We start from the raw sequence: 18,354 nt of genomic DNA on the forward strand, positions 1-18,354 counted from the left end.
CTAGGTAAAGAGGAACTGCAGTCTGCTCACATAATTTGTAATAAAAACATCTTTGCAATTCTGAAGCTTTCCTCCAGCCACTTTGCGTATTATTTTATATATACTGTGATTCTCTGCTTGCCAAATATGCTGCAGAAATCTCCCTCCACCGAGTCTGGCTGCATCCGTTTTAACTGTGGGCAGCTGAAGCTGCTGCCTGTTCACTTCCTGGATTTACACAGACACACAGAGGCACACCTCCAGCTCTGCAGCTCTCATTGGCCCTCTTATGACTCATACCCCCCTCACTTCCTGGCAAACTCTCACGAGAGTGACAGAGAGAGAGAGAGCTGTGCATGATGTCATAAGCCTAAGCTAATGACCAGACAAGAAGCAGGAAGTGGGCTGTATAAGGTATTTACTGGCAGAAAAAAAAAATGTTTTATTATCCAAAGTTAAAACAACAAGGGCAGAAGATTTAATAGCTGGAAAGATGAAAAATGACTGAAGTTCCACTTTACTAAGGGATTAAACAGATGAACACTTAAAATTTTTTTTAGTTGACACGGTTGCTTTAAACTGACTACATCTGCAGATCGAAGTTCATCCCTTTGATCTATAGATGAATAAACAGAAATATACAAAAAGAAACAATGTTTCTTTTTATCTTTCATTTCAGCTTGTTGATAAACATTGGCTGCTTTATTTTTTGAGAGCTCCAATTGCTGGAATTCATTTTACACTTCAGTTGTCAACAGGGGAACCCCACTGACAGCTGAATAAGTCATCGGTTGTTAAGGACGCAGCGGCCCCGCTTCTTAACAACTGATAAATTGCCTGCTTTTTTTTCCAGCTGTTAGTGGGGTAATCCCACTGACAGCTGAAAGAATTGAGTCTGATAGTATCGGTTTCAGGTATCGGAGCATTTGCACGAGTACCGATACTCGTGCAAATGCTTAGTATCGGTATCGGTACAGCCCTACTATCTTTGCAGGTAACGCAGTTCACATGTACAGTATCTCACAAAAGTAAGTACACCTCTCACATTTTTGTAAATATTTTATTATATCTTTTCACGTAACAACACTGAATAAATGTTACTTTGCTACAATGTGAATTAGTGAGTGTACAGCTTGTATAACAGTGTACATTTGCTGTCCCCTCATAATAACTCAACACACAGCCATTAATGTCTAAACTGCTTGCAACAAAAGTGAGTACACCCCTAAGTGAAAATGTCCAAATTGGGCCCAAAGTGTCAATATTTTGTGTGTCCACCATTATTTTCCAGCACTGCCTCAACCTCCTTGGGCATGGAGTTCACCAGATCTTCACAGGTTGCCACTGGAGTCCTCCTCCACTCCTCCATGACGACATCACTGAGCTGGTGGATGTTTGAGACCTTGCGTTCCTCCACCTTTCGTTTGAGGATTCCCCACAGATACTCAATAGGGTTTAGGTCTGGAGACATGCTTGGCCAGTCCATCACCTTTACCCTCAGCTTCTTTAACAAGGCACTGGTGATCTTGGAGGTGTGTTTGGGGTCGTTATCATGTTGGAATACTGCCCTGCAGCCCAGTCTCCAAAGGGAGAGGATCTTGCTTTGCTTCAGTATGTCACAGTACATGTTGGCATTCAGGGTTCCCTCAATGAACTGTAGCTCCCGAGGTGCCGGCAGCACTCATGCAGCCCCAGACCATGACACTCCCACCACCATGCTTGACTGTAGGCAAGACACACTTGTCTTTGTACTCCTCACCTGGTTGCCGCCACACATGCTTGACAACATCTGAACCAAATAAGTTTATCTTGGTCTCATCAGACCACAGGACATTCAGGAACATTCCAGGTTCCAGTAATCCATGTCCTTAGTCTGCTTGTCTTCAGCAAACTATTTGCGGGCTTTTTTGTGCATCATCTTTAGAAGAGGCTTCCTTCTGGAACGACAGCCATGTAGACCAGTTTGATGCAGTGTGCGGCATATGGTCTGAGCACTGACAGGCTGACCCCCCACCCCTTCAACCTCTGCAGCAATGCTGGCAGCACTCATATGTCTATTTGTCAAAGACAACCTATGGATATGACGCTGAACACGTGCACTCAAGTTCTTTGGTCGACCATGGTGAGGCCTGTTCTGAGTGGAACCTGTCCTGTTAAACCGCTGTATGGTCTTGGCCACCGTGCTGCAGATCAGGTTCAGGTTTTGGCAATCTTCTTATAGCCTAGGCCATCTTTATGTAGAGCAACTATTCTTTTTTTCAGCTCCTCAGAGGGTTCTTTGCCATGAGGTGCGATGTTGAACTTCCCATGACCAGTATGAGAGAGTGACACCAAACACCAAATTTAACACACCTACTCCCCATTCAAACCTGGGACCTTGTAACACTAACGAGTCACATGACACCGGGAGGGAAAATGGCTTATTGGGCCCAATTTGGACATTTCACTTAGGGGTGTACTCACTTTTGCTGCCAGCGGTTTAGACATTAATGGCTGTGTGTTGAGTTATTTTGAGAGGACAGCAAATGTACACTGTTATACAAGCTGTACACTCACTACTTTACATTGTAACAAAGTGTCATTTCTTCAGTGTTGTCACATGAAAAGATATAATAAAATATTTACAAAAATGTGAGGGGTGTACTCACTTTTGTGAGATACTGCATGTGTCTCATCGGTGCATTTAGCTGATTGCCTGGAGATTATTTTAACGTCAACCTAGCCCTTAAACTTATATGTACTGTATATTAACATATGCATAGACAATGACATTTTAGCTTTTATACTAGACTTCTGCAACCCCTGGTTTTTGACAAGCTCCACCAGTAATTCGGACTGTGCAAGTGATGGCCTAAAATAACCTATTTTCAAGGCTCCTTGGTGTGTATGAAGACAAGTGGACTTTTGTTCATGAATCAATTAACTCTTTCAAGTGAGTCATTTATCCCAATATAGATCAAATAAAATATGTCTACAGCGTAATTATGTTATCATGGCCCTCTAGCATGTACCCAAAACTGTGAAACTGTTTAGCTGCAACAGACTCTCATAATATTTCATCAAACAATCAATGATTCATGATGATTATGTTTTCTAGAACTTGCCTAGAACATAGTGGTGATCATGCTTTAAATGCTAAGTTCACCTTCTGAACAAACACATACATGTTACAACCATATTAAGGGTGTAACATGCAACATGCTCAGCAACCCCCCCAACCTGTGATCCTCTCCCGTGCAGCCGCTGTCACATTTTAAAATTGGCGTGGCTGTGCAGGGCTGTGTCTTTACAGCTGTGTTATTCATTCATTCACAGAGATCTGTGAATGAATAAACTACAAGTCCCATCTACCACTACAGCACATTGCTTGAAGTTCTTAATAAACTTTGAAAGCGCTAATCATAAAGCGCCCTCATATTTCATTGACACTTCCTCCAGCTTTCTAACAGAAAGCCTGTACACAGGTACAGGCAAGAAAGCTAAAGGAAATGTCTGCAGGAGCCTGACATTGTACCCACGATCCACTGACCGCAGGTGTAAAACTTTGCAGGCTTCTTTAGAAAAAAATAATAAATGCAATTTTTTTTTACCTGCAAAAATATGTGCATTTATTTTTATATTTAAAGGTGACTTTATCATTTAATGTGTATAGATTGCTAACTTTATTGTTTAGTTTTTTTATTAATTTATTAAAGTGTGTTTTTTCTCAAAAAATTGCGTTTGAAAGACTGCTGTGCAAATACACTGTGACATAAAATACTGCAACAACCACCATTTTATTTTCTAGGATCTCTGCTAAAAAAATATATAATGTTTGGGGGTTCTAAGTAATTTTCTAGCAAAAAATACTGGTTTTAACTTGTAAGCAACAAATGTCAGAAAAAGGTTTAGTCTTTAAGTGGTTAAACTTCCCTCATTTACAGACCGAAGTTCATTTATTTGATCTAAAAGGACAAACTGTTACAATTTTTCTGTTTATCTCCGTCTAAGCGATGTTGTCATAAACTAGGCAGGCTTTTAACCTCTTCTCAGTTCTACCTGTCTATCTGCAGTCTGCTCTTCTCTATAGCTGTTCATAGTGCTGAATTATAAAGCTTGTCTGGGAGTTCAGAAAAAAGGGTGTGGAGAGCTCTGAGAGCTGATTGGAGGCAAGGTACACACCTCCTTCACACAGGAACAGAGTTGTGGCTGTCAATCAGTTGGAGGTCTGTCACCATTTTTCTCTTGGTGTCAGGAAAACTTGTCTCAGAAGTGACTCATGCTGATAGCAGAGGAACAAAGCAGCAGACAAAAATGGCACTTAGTGCTCTGGACTGAGACAAGTACACACTATAGAGGGGTATGCTTGGTTCATATTTCATGTCTGAGGTTTACAATCACTTTAAAGTGCCAGATGTGGTGCAGGATGGGGGGGGGGGGGGTAGGGGGACATAAAGCGGAACTTCCCCTTTAGGGTAAAGTTCTGCTTTAACTTTCTGTAATTATAACAGATATAAATCTTTTGCTTGTGATGGGCATTTCCCTCTTTGGCCTCATGCACACAGGATAATATTACAGCTGCTGTTAGGGGCATTTGACATTTTTTTTAACTGCTTTTAAAAGCCCCTCCATGTTAGCCTATGTGTCCGTGAACACATAAACTGTCAGAGGCGTTTAGAGGCATAAGCATTTAGTGGCAGTAAAAAAAAAACAGCCAGCCTGTGCTTCCAGGAGCAGATAAAACAAAAAATGCCACTAAACGTAGCTAAACACGACTAAACGGGTAAAGCCGCGTTTGACATTTTTAGGCGTTTTTACATTATAGAGAGCGTTTTTAATAAAAAAAGACCAAAAACGCTAATGCGGGAAAACGCGCAAAAATGTAAAAACGCAGCTAAACTGGAAAAAATTGGCGTTTTTAAAATGTCCTGTGTGCATGAGCCCTTAGACATTTGTCACTGGGATAGATGTTGCCTTTAAAAGACTTACCCTTTCCTCTTGTTCTGATGACAACCCTTATGCCGCGTACACACGATCGGACATTCCGACAACAAAATCCTGGATTTATTTCCGACGGATGTTGGCTCAAACCTTCTTTTTCTTGCATACACACGGTCGCACAAATGTTGTCGGAAATTTCGAACGTCAAGAACGCGGTGACGTACAACACATACGACGAGCCGAGAAAAATGAAGTTCAATAGCCAGTGCGGCTCTTCTGCTTGATTCCGAGCATGCGTGGAATTTTGTGCGTTGGAATTGTGTACACACGATCACAATTTCCGACAATGGATTTTGTTGTCGGAAAATTTGAGAACCAGCTCTCAAATTTTTGTTGTCAGAAATTCCAACAACAAATGTTCGATGGAGCTTACACAAGGTCGGAATTTCCGACAACAAGCTCACATCGAACATTTGCTGTCGGAAATTCCGACCGTGTGTACGCGGCATAACATTTTCGATCTCAGACGCTTGATCTGGCCATTACCATCTTATTGTGTCTTGGTGATAATGGTGACCAGGACAAAAAGAGAGGGGGTTCTTGCTAGCAGGAACACAGACAGCATTAAAACTTGAATATATTTGGCTGTATATTGAGATATGGTATTTTATGTGGAGGAAAATGGGTCTGATAAGATAGCTTGGAGTAAAAGGGTCCGAACAACCGCGACATTCATATGTGAAAATCTTTCAGGGATTTCTGGAACAGAGAAATGCTGTGATTCTGTGTAAGTATTGGGATGGGGGATACATTTTCTATATGCAGCAGACTTCCTGTGCATAATCCTATTTAAGCCCTTATAGAAAAAAGCCTGATCCTGTTGAATAGCTGCATGGTAAATGTAACTGTTAAAACCACAGTTTTATGTTTGGAAATTTAAATCTTGATTTCACAGATCGGGTATTCAGTACCAGCTGTGCTGATGTTTCTCAATCTTCAATCAATTGTCATTTTGTTCTCTTACAAGAAAATCATTTTATAGTCATTGGGAATGATCATGTTTGTGTATATTGTGAAATATGACTTTAGGGTGCGTTCACACCTGCCCCCAATGGGGGGGTTCTCACAATTAGCTGTAAGAGGGAGCCCCATTGAACACAGTGGGAGTTTGCCGTCTCCCTTAGATAATCGTGGCCACTCATGTCACGCCATGCATGTCATTTCTCATATACTGATCACATGTGAGCGATCAGCTCTGGACGCAGGGTCAAGGACTTTTTCCCCCCACATTTTTGTGGGAAGGGCAGCCCTTTGAAATGAATGAACAGCGATCTGTCGTCTCCCCTAGACAGTCCCATCCCCCCTTCAGTTAGAACACAGAGAGGGAACACAGTTAACCCCTTGATCGCCCCCTAGTGTTTAACCCCTTCCCTGCCGGTGACATTTTTACAGTAATCAGTGCATTTTTATAGCACTGATCGCTGTAAATGCCAATGGTCCCAAAAATGTGTCAAAAGTGTCCGATTTGTCCACCATAATGTTGAAGGCCCGATAAAAATTGCAGATTGCCGCCATTACTAGTAAAAAAAAAAAATAATAATAAAAATGGTATAAATCTATTCCCTATTTTGTAGACGCTATAACTTTTGCGCAAACCAATCAATATGCGCTTATTGCGATTTTTATTACCAAAAATATGTAGAATACATATCGGCCTAAACTGAGAAAAAATTATCTTTTTTTTTTAAAAAAAAAATGGGGATATTTATTATAGCAAAAAGTACAAAATATTGTGTTTCTTTCAAAATTGTCGCTCTTTTTTTGTTTATACCGCAAAAAATAAAAACCGCAGAGATGATTATATATATGTAATACCACCAGCTTTACTTGTGGGGAAAAAAAGGACATCAATTTTGTTTGGGTGCAGCGCCGCACGACCGCGCAATTGTCAGTTGAATCGATGCAGTGCCGAATCGCAAAAAATGGCCTGGTCATTCAGCAGCCAAATCTTCTGGGGCTGAAGTGGTTAATATGCTTTTGTAAATACACTGTATTGTAAGGCTTCATGTACACGGGATGTTTTAAAACCTCTCCTGAATGATTTACCTTGACAGATAGTAACTGACCTTTAAAAACATCCGTTGTGCCATGTTTACATGGCGCGTTTAGCCGCGTTTGCGTTTAAAAGTGTTTTTTACATTGAAAAAATTGTCAAAAATGTTTCTCCATTAAAAACGCCTGTAGAAGTGTACATGAGGCCTTATGGCCCGTACACACGATCCAAAAATTGGAGGAAAAATACCGCTTTTGAAGCGATCGTACAATAGTCGGATCGTTAGTACAGAACTTTCAAGAGCCGATCACGACAGTTCATCTGATATTATCCGAACGGACAAGCACGAAAATTTTTCTCGTACGATACCAGATCGTACGGTTTTCATTTAATCGGTACAGTTGTCCGAAAATACAGAGATATACACTACAACACATGACATCACTTCCGATTTTTTATTCTGTCGTAAGAGAATTTTCATCATTTTAGTAACCTCTCCATTTTCAATATGCAACTAGCATGCAAAAATCAAAACATTGTGCAATCAAGCTGTAGAATAAACAGACAAATTGTAAAATATGGTCTATATAGTCAAATAAAATAAAATGCAAAATACTAACCTTGGACAAAGGATGACAATACTTTATTTTTCATTTTGGATAGCATAAGGGAAAGTTATGACCCCTGTCATTTTTTTTTTTTGTGCCCCATTGGGGAAATTTCCCTTTGCTTCCGGTCCCATAGATATAACAGGAAGTGAGGGGAAATCCCGCCAAAGTGAGGGAGATACTTTTACTCACAGTGATAACAGTAAACAGGACAAACAGAAAAGGTGAAGGAAAAGGGGGGTCTCAGACAGCAATGAAAACTGACAGGTGTTCTTCGAGGTTGTATCAAAATTTTAAAGTCTAGTTTTGTAACACGCCAACAGATGGCAGCACAAGGCTGCACACATAGTCACAGGGAGCACCGACCTTCATAAGTCAGTGTGCCAAAAAACTTCATCCTGTGTACATCGGGAGCTGTGCAACTGGTGCTACTCTAACCACTTGTGTTACTGCATCTGCTATTTCATCATGGACAGCAAGTTAGAATAAAGGACAAATGTGAAATTCTGCGTGGAACAGCGCAGATCTGCCACAGAGATGTTTGACATGGTACGGCAAGTTTGCAGTGATGCTGCAATAAGTTGTTTGAGGTGCTGCAATAGCACCAGTGACACAGCTCCCGATGTACACAGAATGATGTCTTTTGGCACACTGACTTATGAAGGTCGGCACTCCCTGTGATTATAATGTGTGTAGCCTTGTGCTGCCATCTGTTGGCGTGTTACAAAACTAGTCTCAAGATTTTTTGATACCACCTCCTAATCCCTCTCCACTCTATCCAAAAAAAGTTCTGCCTGTAGTTATACTTTAAAGTGATTGTAAAAGATTGTTTTTTATTTTTTTTTAAATAACAAACATGTCATACTTCCCTCCACTGTGCAGCTTGTTTTGCACAGAGTGGCCCTGAACATCCTCTTCTGGGGTCACCCAGCGGCTCCTCCCCACATCAGATAACCCCCTAGGAGAGGCGCTCTCCCGAGGGGGTTTCCTTAAGGGCGCGCTCCAGAGTCCAGCATTTGGGTCCACAGACACGAATGCCGGACTCGGCTCCACCCCCTGGCGCCAATGGCTGCGCTGCTATCAATCTATCCAATCAAGAGCCGGGACCCTGTGGAGAGAGGGACAGCGCGTCCCCGCCGAAGAGATTAAGGGACTCAGGTAAGTAAAACGGTTGGGCAGGGGGGCCGGTGACTGCCAGGTGTTTTTTCACCTTAAGGCATAGGATGCCTTAAGGTGAAAAAACACAAGGGTTTACAACCCCTTTAAGGCTGGATAGAGGATGTGAAATATGTAATTGGATGTTAAAATAAAAGACTGACACTATGAATTGGCGAAATATGGCTTGCTGAGGAGGGGGTGAAGGGCTGCAGAGAATGTGCGAGACTATATGATAGTAATGGAATACTAGGGGAGGCAGGGCTGTCTTAATGCATGGGCACTGCCCAGGGGCCCCGGGTGCATGGGGGGCCCCATGCTAATCTTGCATTACATCATACTTGCCAACTGTCCCGGATCTGCTGGAATAGTCATGCTTTTTACTAAGCTTTCTTGGGATGGCCAGCATCCTGGGAACCTGTACTTTGCTCCCCTGATCCCAGTATCTTGCCCTCCTGATCCCCACCCTCTACTTTGATGCGTACATTTGGGCCATGCTGGTAGGGCCCCCAGTGCATTACTGGGGCCCAGGGGCCCATGATGCTATTAAGATGGCTCTGAGGGGAGGTTCACCTAAACATGAGGATCACGTAGAATCCAAAAAGGTTGCAGGGACTGTACAGACCAAGACAGAGGAGAGGTATGAAGTGGTCCAAAGCAGTGCAATGATAATAGGACTGTGGAAAGATACAATGTATCACAGTGATGTGGTGAGCGGGTGATAGAGTAGTGCAAGTTATTATCGCATGGTGTAGAGTGGGGTGGGATGATACAGAGGAGACATACATTGTATCAGTCATGTATCCAGCTGATGAATAAAAGCCGTGGCAGTGACAATTGAAACATAGAAAAGAATTCCATGTGGTGAAGGGTGGCTGAAGAGGACTTGAACTGAGAGAGTCAAGCAGTGTAGGACAGGAGAGGAGACAGAATGATGAGAGGAGGGGACGTTGGGACTGCACTATGGTTGTTTAACAGACCACTTGTCCATTCCTTGTAAAAGTCACATGCTATCTTTAGGCCTGATTTCACAGCTTTGCATTTTTATGTGTATTTTGGAACACACAAAAACACGTGTCATCAAAAATATATTGAATCCGATGAGCCTTTCACATTATTTCTATGCACTATGATGCCCAACAAAATGATGAAAACATGTGTAAAAAGGCACTACAATGCATGTTAAAAACCGCACAAAAAAATGCACACGGATAGATGTGAACTCAGCCTTATAGCTCACAAAGAACACCTTTTACTCATCTTTGCAGCATCTGCATGCTGACACTGTTCCTTCCTTTACCACACACAACTGCTGATCTCATCTGGTGGCAGCACTGTTACCCCAGGCCTGATCAGGTCGTCAGGCCTAACAATTACACAAGCACTGTCCCAAGGGAATCGAGGGAGTTCATATGCTCCCCTATGTCAAGTATAACCAGATCAAGAGGAGAGTTTAGGTGTGTGTGTGTGTGTGTGTGTGGGGGGGGGGGGGGGGGGGGGGGTGAGTAGACTTCATTGAGAGCCTTTACCATGGAAAGAGCTTATCAGTGTGCTGCTCAGTGGCGGGTGTCGCCCCCTCTAGCACCAATAGATAGATTCATGTGTTGCATGAATCTATCTATGGCCGCTGCTGCCACCCCCAATTCAGGAATTACAGCGGCAGGGTTTTTTTTTAAAGCACCTGAAGCACCTGATTAAAGCCATAGGCCTCCCTGCCACTGACACAGGTTAAGTACGGATGGCGTGCGGGGGGCACACTGGCAGCATTTGATATGGCACAGTGGCTGCGTTTGATGGGCACAGTGAGGCTGCATATGATGGGCACAGTGGCTGCATACGATGGGCACAGTGGCTGAATTCGATGCTTCACAGTGGCTGCATAAGATGGACACAGTAGCTGTATTTGATGGGGCACAGTGGCTGCATTTGATGGCACAGTGGGAGCATCTGATATGGCACAGTGACTGCGTTTGATGTGCACATTGGCTGCATTTGATGGGCACAGTGGCTGCGTTTGGGCACAGTGGTTACGTTTTATAGGCACAGTGGCTGCGTTTGATGGCACAGTGACAGCAATTGATGGCACAGTGGCTGCGTTTGATGGCACAGTGGCTGCGATTGATGGTACAGTGAGGCTGCAATTGATGGGGTTTTTTTTCAGAATTTTTCAGTTTGTTTGCGCCCCCCCAAAAAATTTTGAGCACCACCCGCCACTGGTGTTGCTGTTTATTCACTATCCAATCAGAAGGTAGGGCACATCTTTTTGTGTGGCAGTAGAGGACAAGTATCTGACTGTACTGTGTGGTAGGGGTGCCTTGATCACAAAACTGGTTCCACATTGCAGCAAACCCTCTGACAGATAAAACAGTTACTGCAAATTTTTTTAACTGTGTTATTAGCTGTTTGCCTGGAGTTCATCTTTAATGCTAAACTCTGGGTTAAACAAATGTAATCTAAATACAAGAGCCATGTATATTCTTACTTGAACCTTAGTGCCCTTTGTGTATTTCTTGCAGATCTGTGTAGTAATCCAACATGAAAAAAACCTCTTACCCTTTGTCTCTGTGCAGAGATTTTGTGTATTACAAACCAATCACTGGTGATTTGTACACATGGGCTGGTTCTATATGTGCCCCCTGCAGTTTTCTACAGGCAGCCTGTATCAGGAGGACCTACTGAATTCCTGCCCTCCACAGCTCTGCTATATACAGGTGCATTTCATAAAATTAGAATATCATCAAAAAGTTAATTGATTTCAATAATTCAATAATATTTGCGTTACACACAGAGTGATATATTTCAAGTATTTCTTTTATTTTAATGATTTTGGCTTACAGTTAGTGAAAACCCAAAATTTAGTATCTCAGAAAATTTGAATATTACATAAGACCAATAAAAAAAAGGATTTTTAAACAGAAATGTTGGCTTACTGAAAAGGATATCCATGTACATTATAGTATGCATTCAATACTTGGTTGGAGCTCCGTTTTCATGGATGGCTGCATCAATATGGCGTGGCATGGAGGCAATAAGCCCGTGGCACTGCTAAGATGTTACGGAAGCCCATTTTGTTTTAATAGCGGCCTTTAGCTCGTCAGCATTGTTGGGTCTGGTGTCTCTCATCTTCCTCTTGACAATACCCCACAGAGTCTCTATGGGGTTTAGGTCTGGCAAGTTTGCTGGCTAATCAAGCACAGTGATACCATGATCATTAAACCAGGTATTGGTACTTTTGGCAGTGTGGGCAGGTGCCAAGTCCTGCTGGAAAATAAAATCAGCATCTCCATAAAGCTGGTCAGCAGAGAGAAGCATGAAATGCTCTAGAATTTCCTGGTAGAGACACAGTGGACGAACACTAGCAGATGACATGGCTCCCCAAATCATCACGAACTGTGGAAACTTCACACTGGACCTCATACAACTTGGATTCTGTGCCTCTCCACACTTCCTCCAGACCTCCAGACTCTGGGACCTTGATTTTCGAATGAAATGCTACATTTTCCACAGTTCGTGATGATTTGGGGAGAATCTGTGGGTTATTGTCAAGAGGAAGATGAGAGACACCAGACCCAACAATGCAGATGAGCTGAAGGCCCCTATCAAAGCAACCTGGGCTTCCATAACACCTCAGCAGTGCCACAGGCTGATCTCCTCCATGACACGCCGCATTGATGCAGTAATTCAGGCAAAAGGAGCCCTGACTAAGTATACTGTACATGGATATACTTTTCGGTAAGCCAACACTTCTGTTTTAAAAATCCTTTTTTTTATTGGGCTTCTGTAATATTCTAATGTTCTGAGATACTGAATTTTGGGTTTTCACTAGCTGTAAGCCATAATCATCAAAATTAAAAGAAAGAAATGCTTTAAATATATCACTCTGTGTAATGCATCTATATAAAATATATGAGTTTCACTTTTTTAGGTACACCGTGCTAGTTGGACCCCCTTTTGCCTTCAGAACTGCCTTAATTTTTTGTGGCATAGATTCAACAAGGTGTTGGAAACATTCCTCAGAGATTTTGGTCCATATTGACATGATAGCATCACGCAGTTGCTGCAGGTTTGTCGGCTGATGATACGAATCTCCCATTCCACCATATACCAAAGGTGCTCTATAGGATTTAGATCTGTTGACTGTGGAGGCCATTGGAGTACAGTGACCTCATTGTCATGTTCAAAAAACCAGTGGTGAGGTAATTTGAGCTTTGTGACATGGTGCATTATCCTGCTGGAATTAGCCATCAGAAGATGGGTACACTGTAGTCATAAAGGGATGGACTTGGTCAGCAACAATACTCAGGTAGGCTGTGGCCTTTAAATGATGCTCATTTGGTACTAAGGGGCCCAAAGTGTGCCAAGAAAATGTCCCCCACACCATTACACCACCACCACCAGCCTAAACTGTTGATACAAGGCAGGATGAATCCATGATTTCCTGTGGTTTATGTCAAATTCTGACCCTACCATCTGAATGTTGCAGCTGAAATTGAGACTCATCAGACCAGGCAACGTTTTTCCAATCTTCTATTGTACAATTTTGGTAAACCTGTGCAAATTGTAGCCTCAGTTTCCTGTTCTTAGCTGACAGGAGTGGCACCCAGTGTGGTCTTCGGCTGCAGTAGCCCATATTTGTTCAAGGTTCGATGTGGTGTGTGTTCAGAGATGGTATTCTGCATTCCTTGGTTGTAACGAGTGATTATTTGTATTTAGTGGTTATTTCCTTTCTATTATCTTGAACCAGTCTGCCCATTTTCTTCTGACATCAACAAGGCATTTTCCTGCACACAACCGCTGCTCACTGAATATGTTCTTTTTTTTGCACCATTCTCTGTAAACCCTAGAGATGGTTGTACGTGAAAATCCCAGTAGATCAGCAGTTTTTGAAAAATTCAGATCAGCCCGTCTGGCACCAACAACCATGTCTGTTCAAAGTCACTTCAATCCCCTTGCTTCTCCATTCTGATGCTCGGTTTGAACTTCAGAAAGTTGCCTTCACCACGTCTAGATGCCTAAATGCATTGAGTTGCTGCCATGTGGTTGGCTGATTAGCAATTTCTGTTACCAAGCAATAGAACAGGTGTACCTAATAAAGTGGCCGGTGAGTGTGTGTGTGTGTGTGTGTGTGTATATATATATATATATATATATATATATATATATATATATATATATATATATATTCATGGATACTGGTATATTTACAGTATTTCAATAAAGGTCTGTGTCTGAAGTTTATCTTTAACGTGATCTGAACAGCTCTTCTATTTACAGTCATAGGAGAGTTTGCAGATTTTTGTCTTGTCAAGTAGTCGTCCTCATTACAGAACTCCACTGTACTCTTCTCCCTGCCATATTCTGAAGTATGAAACATTTCTGTGTCTTTCCAGCGATCAGCTGTGTTTATAGACGCTGGCCAGGATTTCTGCATATCTCTGATACATCGCAGGTGCGTTCTTGTGTAGGACATTCAATGCAGCTAATGTTTGGTGACTCTTGGAACCCAACCAAAGTGTAGCATGGGAGTGTTGTACTATGTAAAAGTTTAATATAAAAACGAAGAGTGGGAGGTGTAGAACGGCAGGCCAGTGACCCTCTCCAGATATTTAATTACCCCCCCCCCCTCCTCCGATTTGGAGCGTGGGGATCCAGCACAGACACGCTATTATCTGATGTTATAACACAGCACTGGATTCAGTTGAGTGCCAGAATCAGAGGCTGACGATGACGAGAAAGTCTGCAGGACAAGGAGTACGAAGAGAACGTGGGAAGGAAAATGTCAAGGGGAGCGCAAGGAAAATCTAGAAGGAAATAATTAAAGGAACTCATGAAAGGATTTTGTTGTGTGTTATGAAATCTGGACTTTTGCTGCAATCAGCATTTTAAGGTGTGTATTGTATGTTGTCTATAAAGTTCTGCCTGCTTTGTACTTTGCAATTTTTTAATTTTTTTTTATGAAGACCAACTTTTTGAGAAATAAAATGCCATTAGGCTAGAAAGTGATATTATCATTTTTTATAGAAATTATTACCTGCCTTGTTTCCCTGTGCTTGTAAAGGGTTTTGAAATATCTATTATGTTCAGCTGTCATTATTTACATGTTGCTCGTTTCCATTAGGAAACTATATACATATATTGGGCTTTTATGTATAGTCTGAAATCTGGCCATCTCACTTAATGTGTGTGCGTGTGTTCCTTCAAGACTGTACTTTCTTCCAAACAATTTTTCTATTTGTAAAGTACATTCCCACTTTTGCTATTATTCGGTGATATTTAAACAGACTGCTTATTTTAGTCCCACAATTGCCTAGTTTACAGCCTGTCCATTAGAATGCTCTCCAGCCATTTGTAGTGAATTATATACAGCTATGTCTGAACTTTCCCCATCCATTACCTAAAAACAACTAATGTGCTTATGTGTCTCATTGCTCAATGCTGGTGTCATCTTAAAGAGTGTGTTAACCCTAATGCCCCGTACACACGGTCGAATTTTCCGATGGAAAATGTTCGATGGGAGCTTTTTGTCGGAAATTCCAATCGTGTGTAAGCTCCATCGGACATTTTCCATCGGAATTTCCCTCACACAAAATTTGAGAGCTGGTTCTCAAATTTTCCAACAACAAAATCCGTTGTCGTAAATTCTGATCTTGTGTACACAATTCCAATGCACAAAGTTCCACGCATGCTAGGTATCAAGTAGAAGAGCCGCACTGGCTATTGAACTTCATTTTTCTCGCCTCGTCATATGTGTTGTACGTCACCACGTTCTTGACTAGAGGTCGACCGATATGGGTTTTTCTCTGGCCGATGCCGATATTTAGAAATCGCGGTGGCCGATGGCCGATATATGATGCCAATTTTTTTGGGCAGATTTTTTTTTTCTTTTTTTTTCCCTTCATCTCATAAAATCTAACAGTTAGACCCCTTTCACACTGGGGTGTTTTTCAGGCGCTTTTGGGCTAAAAATAGCGCCTGTAAAGTGCCTGTAAAACGGCTCCCCTGCAGTCTCAGTGTGAAAGCCCGAGTGCTTTCACATTGAGGCGATGCGATGGCAGGATGTTAAAAAAAAGTCCTGCAAGCAGCATCTTTGGAGCTGTGTATACTGCTGCTCCACCACTCCTGCCCATTGAAATGAATGTGCACCGCTGCCGAAGCGCCTGCAAAGCGTTTCGGCAGCAGCGCTTCATGGGCGCATTTAACCCCTTCCTCAGCCGCTAGCTGGGTTATAAGCGCCCCGCTAGCAGCCGAATAGCACCGCTAAAATGACGGTAAACCGCCGCTAAAACTAACAGCGTTTTACCGTCAACGCATGCCCGCTCCAGTGTGAAAGCAACCTTAAGTAATAAGTGATACAGAAAATTTTTTACATTTAAACATTTATTAAAAAAAACAAACCTCCAATCAGTTCACTTGTATGTATAATTTAGATTAAAAAAAAATTATTATATCTTAAATATTAAATACACAAAAACAGGTGATCAAAACTTTTGGACGAAAAAAAAATGGGCTAACTTTACTGCTTATTTTTTTTTTTTTTTTTTATTTCATTAATTTTTTTTTTAAATTGCGTTTGAAAGACCGCTGCGCAAATACCGTGTGACATAAAATATTGCAACAACCACCATTTTATTCCCTAGGGTCTCTGCTAAAAAAAAAAAATATATATATATATATATATATAAGGTTTGGGGGTTCTAAGTGATTTTCTAGCAGAAAATACAGGATTTTTACTTGTAAGCAACAAGTATCAGAAAAGATTGAGTCTTTAAATGGTTAAACTGAGAACTTCTACACATGGAGTTCAGTCTATTGATAAAAAGAACCTGAAAAGATACAATGTATCTTCTTATCAGACTTGGCAGGCTGCCCAGGGAGGAGAGAATCCTCTCCACAGATAACTCCAGGAAACTTGCATTGACTTCTATTACAGAAGTCATTTGCAAGTCCCGCTGAAGTTATAATCTGCTTTTTTTATCAGCACAATCGGCAGATGCCGATTAAGTAAAAAAAGCCATATCGGCCGATATATCGGGCGACCGATATATCGGACCACCTCTATTCTTGACGTTCGGAATTTCCGACCAACTTTGTGTGACCGTGTGTATGCAAGACAAGTTTGAGCCAACATCCGTCGGGAAAAAAAACATGGATTTTGATGTCGGAATGTCCGATCAATGTCCGATCGTGTGTACGTGACATAACAATGAACTTCTCCTATTTGGTCCTTAGGGCCAAAGGAGTACCAAAGTCACATAAATTGCATTAGGTATAAATAAAGAACATTGATCACCGACTCAAAATGCTGCATTAATGTTGTTGAAATATTTTTTCTTACTTGTGTGTATATCCTCAGTCCATCCTTGTTGCTGCAGCTACTTGTTTTTTAGTGTTTCTGGCTCTTTATAACAGCCAGATGGGAGCTGGCTACTGGATGTTGTAGACTTTAGCTATGCAGTCTGCCTGTTGGTTGCTTGGTTATATTCTATCAGACCTGCTTCTGGAACACTAATCAAGCAATTGATCAGCACAGCTAAAGTCTGCACCATCCAGGGGCCAGCAGGGAGAAACATGCTGTTCTAAAGGGATGCCAGGTGTATGTTCTTTCATTCTGACTCATTATTCCCCATCACCTACACTACCTGCACACAGTACATCTGAATGAGCTGCAAAGAGAGATATTGAAAAAGTAAACTGAATTGAAGACAAACGCATAAAGAAAATTAATGCAGATCTGGAAAGATTCAAAGGTATTTATGGGGACTAAATATACAAAGAATTGTAAATAAACAGAATGAAACAATTGAGAATTGAAAGTTAAAGAACATGTAATTTTAGTTTATTTTTTATTTTAGCTATGCTTTACATATACCATTGAAAGTGTTTTGTTATATTTGATCCATAAGTGTAAAGAAATGCCTGTTGATCCTCCCAGTCCTGTCGTAGGGTGACAAAACTGCTTCTCCATAGATACAGCTTAGTGATTGGGTGTTGTGATCGAGGGAAGGAAGTGTGTTACTGGCAGCATCACTAGGTGAAAAAACAGGGAAAAAGCCTAAAAAAAAAGAAAACAAATTCAGCCATCAGATCCAAAAGAACTGGTAAGCTGAAATATATTGCATTTTTATTCTTGAGTGCCTCACTGTTTTACTGTGTAAAGTTCATTCTAGCAACCAGGAAAGTAACCTACCGTATATACTCGAGTATAAGCCGAGTTTTTCAGCACTTTTTTTTGTGCTGAAAATGCCTCCCTTTGGGACACTTTGGGGCCCCGTATCTCGGGGCCACTTGGTACTAGGAACCCCAAATTTGGTGTGCAAACCCTGTGGAACCAGCGCTATAATATATCCAAAGCTGGGGTTCCTAGCACCAAGTGACCCCAAGATACGGGGCCCCAAATTCGGTTCGGAAAATGTCATTCTCTGCTGCAGAATAGTGCTTGACATTTTCCGAACCGAATTTGGGGCCCTGTATCTCGGGGCCACTTGGTGCTAGGAACCCCAGCTTGGATATGTTGTAGTGCCAGTTCCACTGGGTTTGCACACCATGGGGGTTCCTAGCACCAAGTGGACCCGAGATACGGGGCCCCAAAGTTGGTCAACTGTGTCCATCTGCAGCAATGTCATTTCGGGACCCTTTGGG

The 18,354-nt window shown here is 41.8% G+C and overlaps 1 protein-coding gene across 2 annotated transcripts in view; it reads left to right on the forward strand.

Annotated features, from left to right (window-relative positions):
- TNS2 (tensin 2) overlaps nucleotides 1–18,354 on the forward strand; it is a 271,078-nt gene that overhangs the window by 48,684 nt on the left and 204,040 nt on the right. The window contains exon 1 of one of the 2 annotated variants that reach the window (XM_073613554.1): nucleotides 14,175–14,602. The exons of the other annotated variant lie outside the window; for it this stretch is intronic. The gene's annotated coding sequence lies outside the window, so the exon portion shown is untranslated. Of the gene's footprint in view, nucleotides 1–14,174; nucleotides 14,603–18,354 lie in introns of those variants that run through there. 2 annotated transcript variants of the gene reach the window in all.

The sequence above is a fragment of the Aquarana catesbeiana genome, linkage group LG02, assembly GCF_042186555.1.
Source record: "Aquarana catesbeiana isolate 2022-GZ linkage group LG02, ASM4218655v1, whole genome shotgun sequence".
Taxonomy (NCBI): domain Eukaryota; kingdom Metazoa; phylum Chordata; class Amphibia; order Anura; family Ranidae; genus Aquarana; species Aquarana catesbeiana.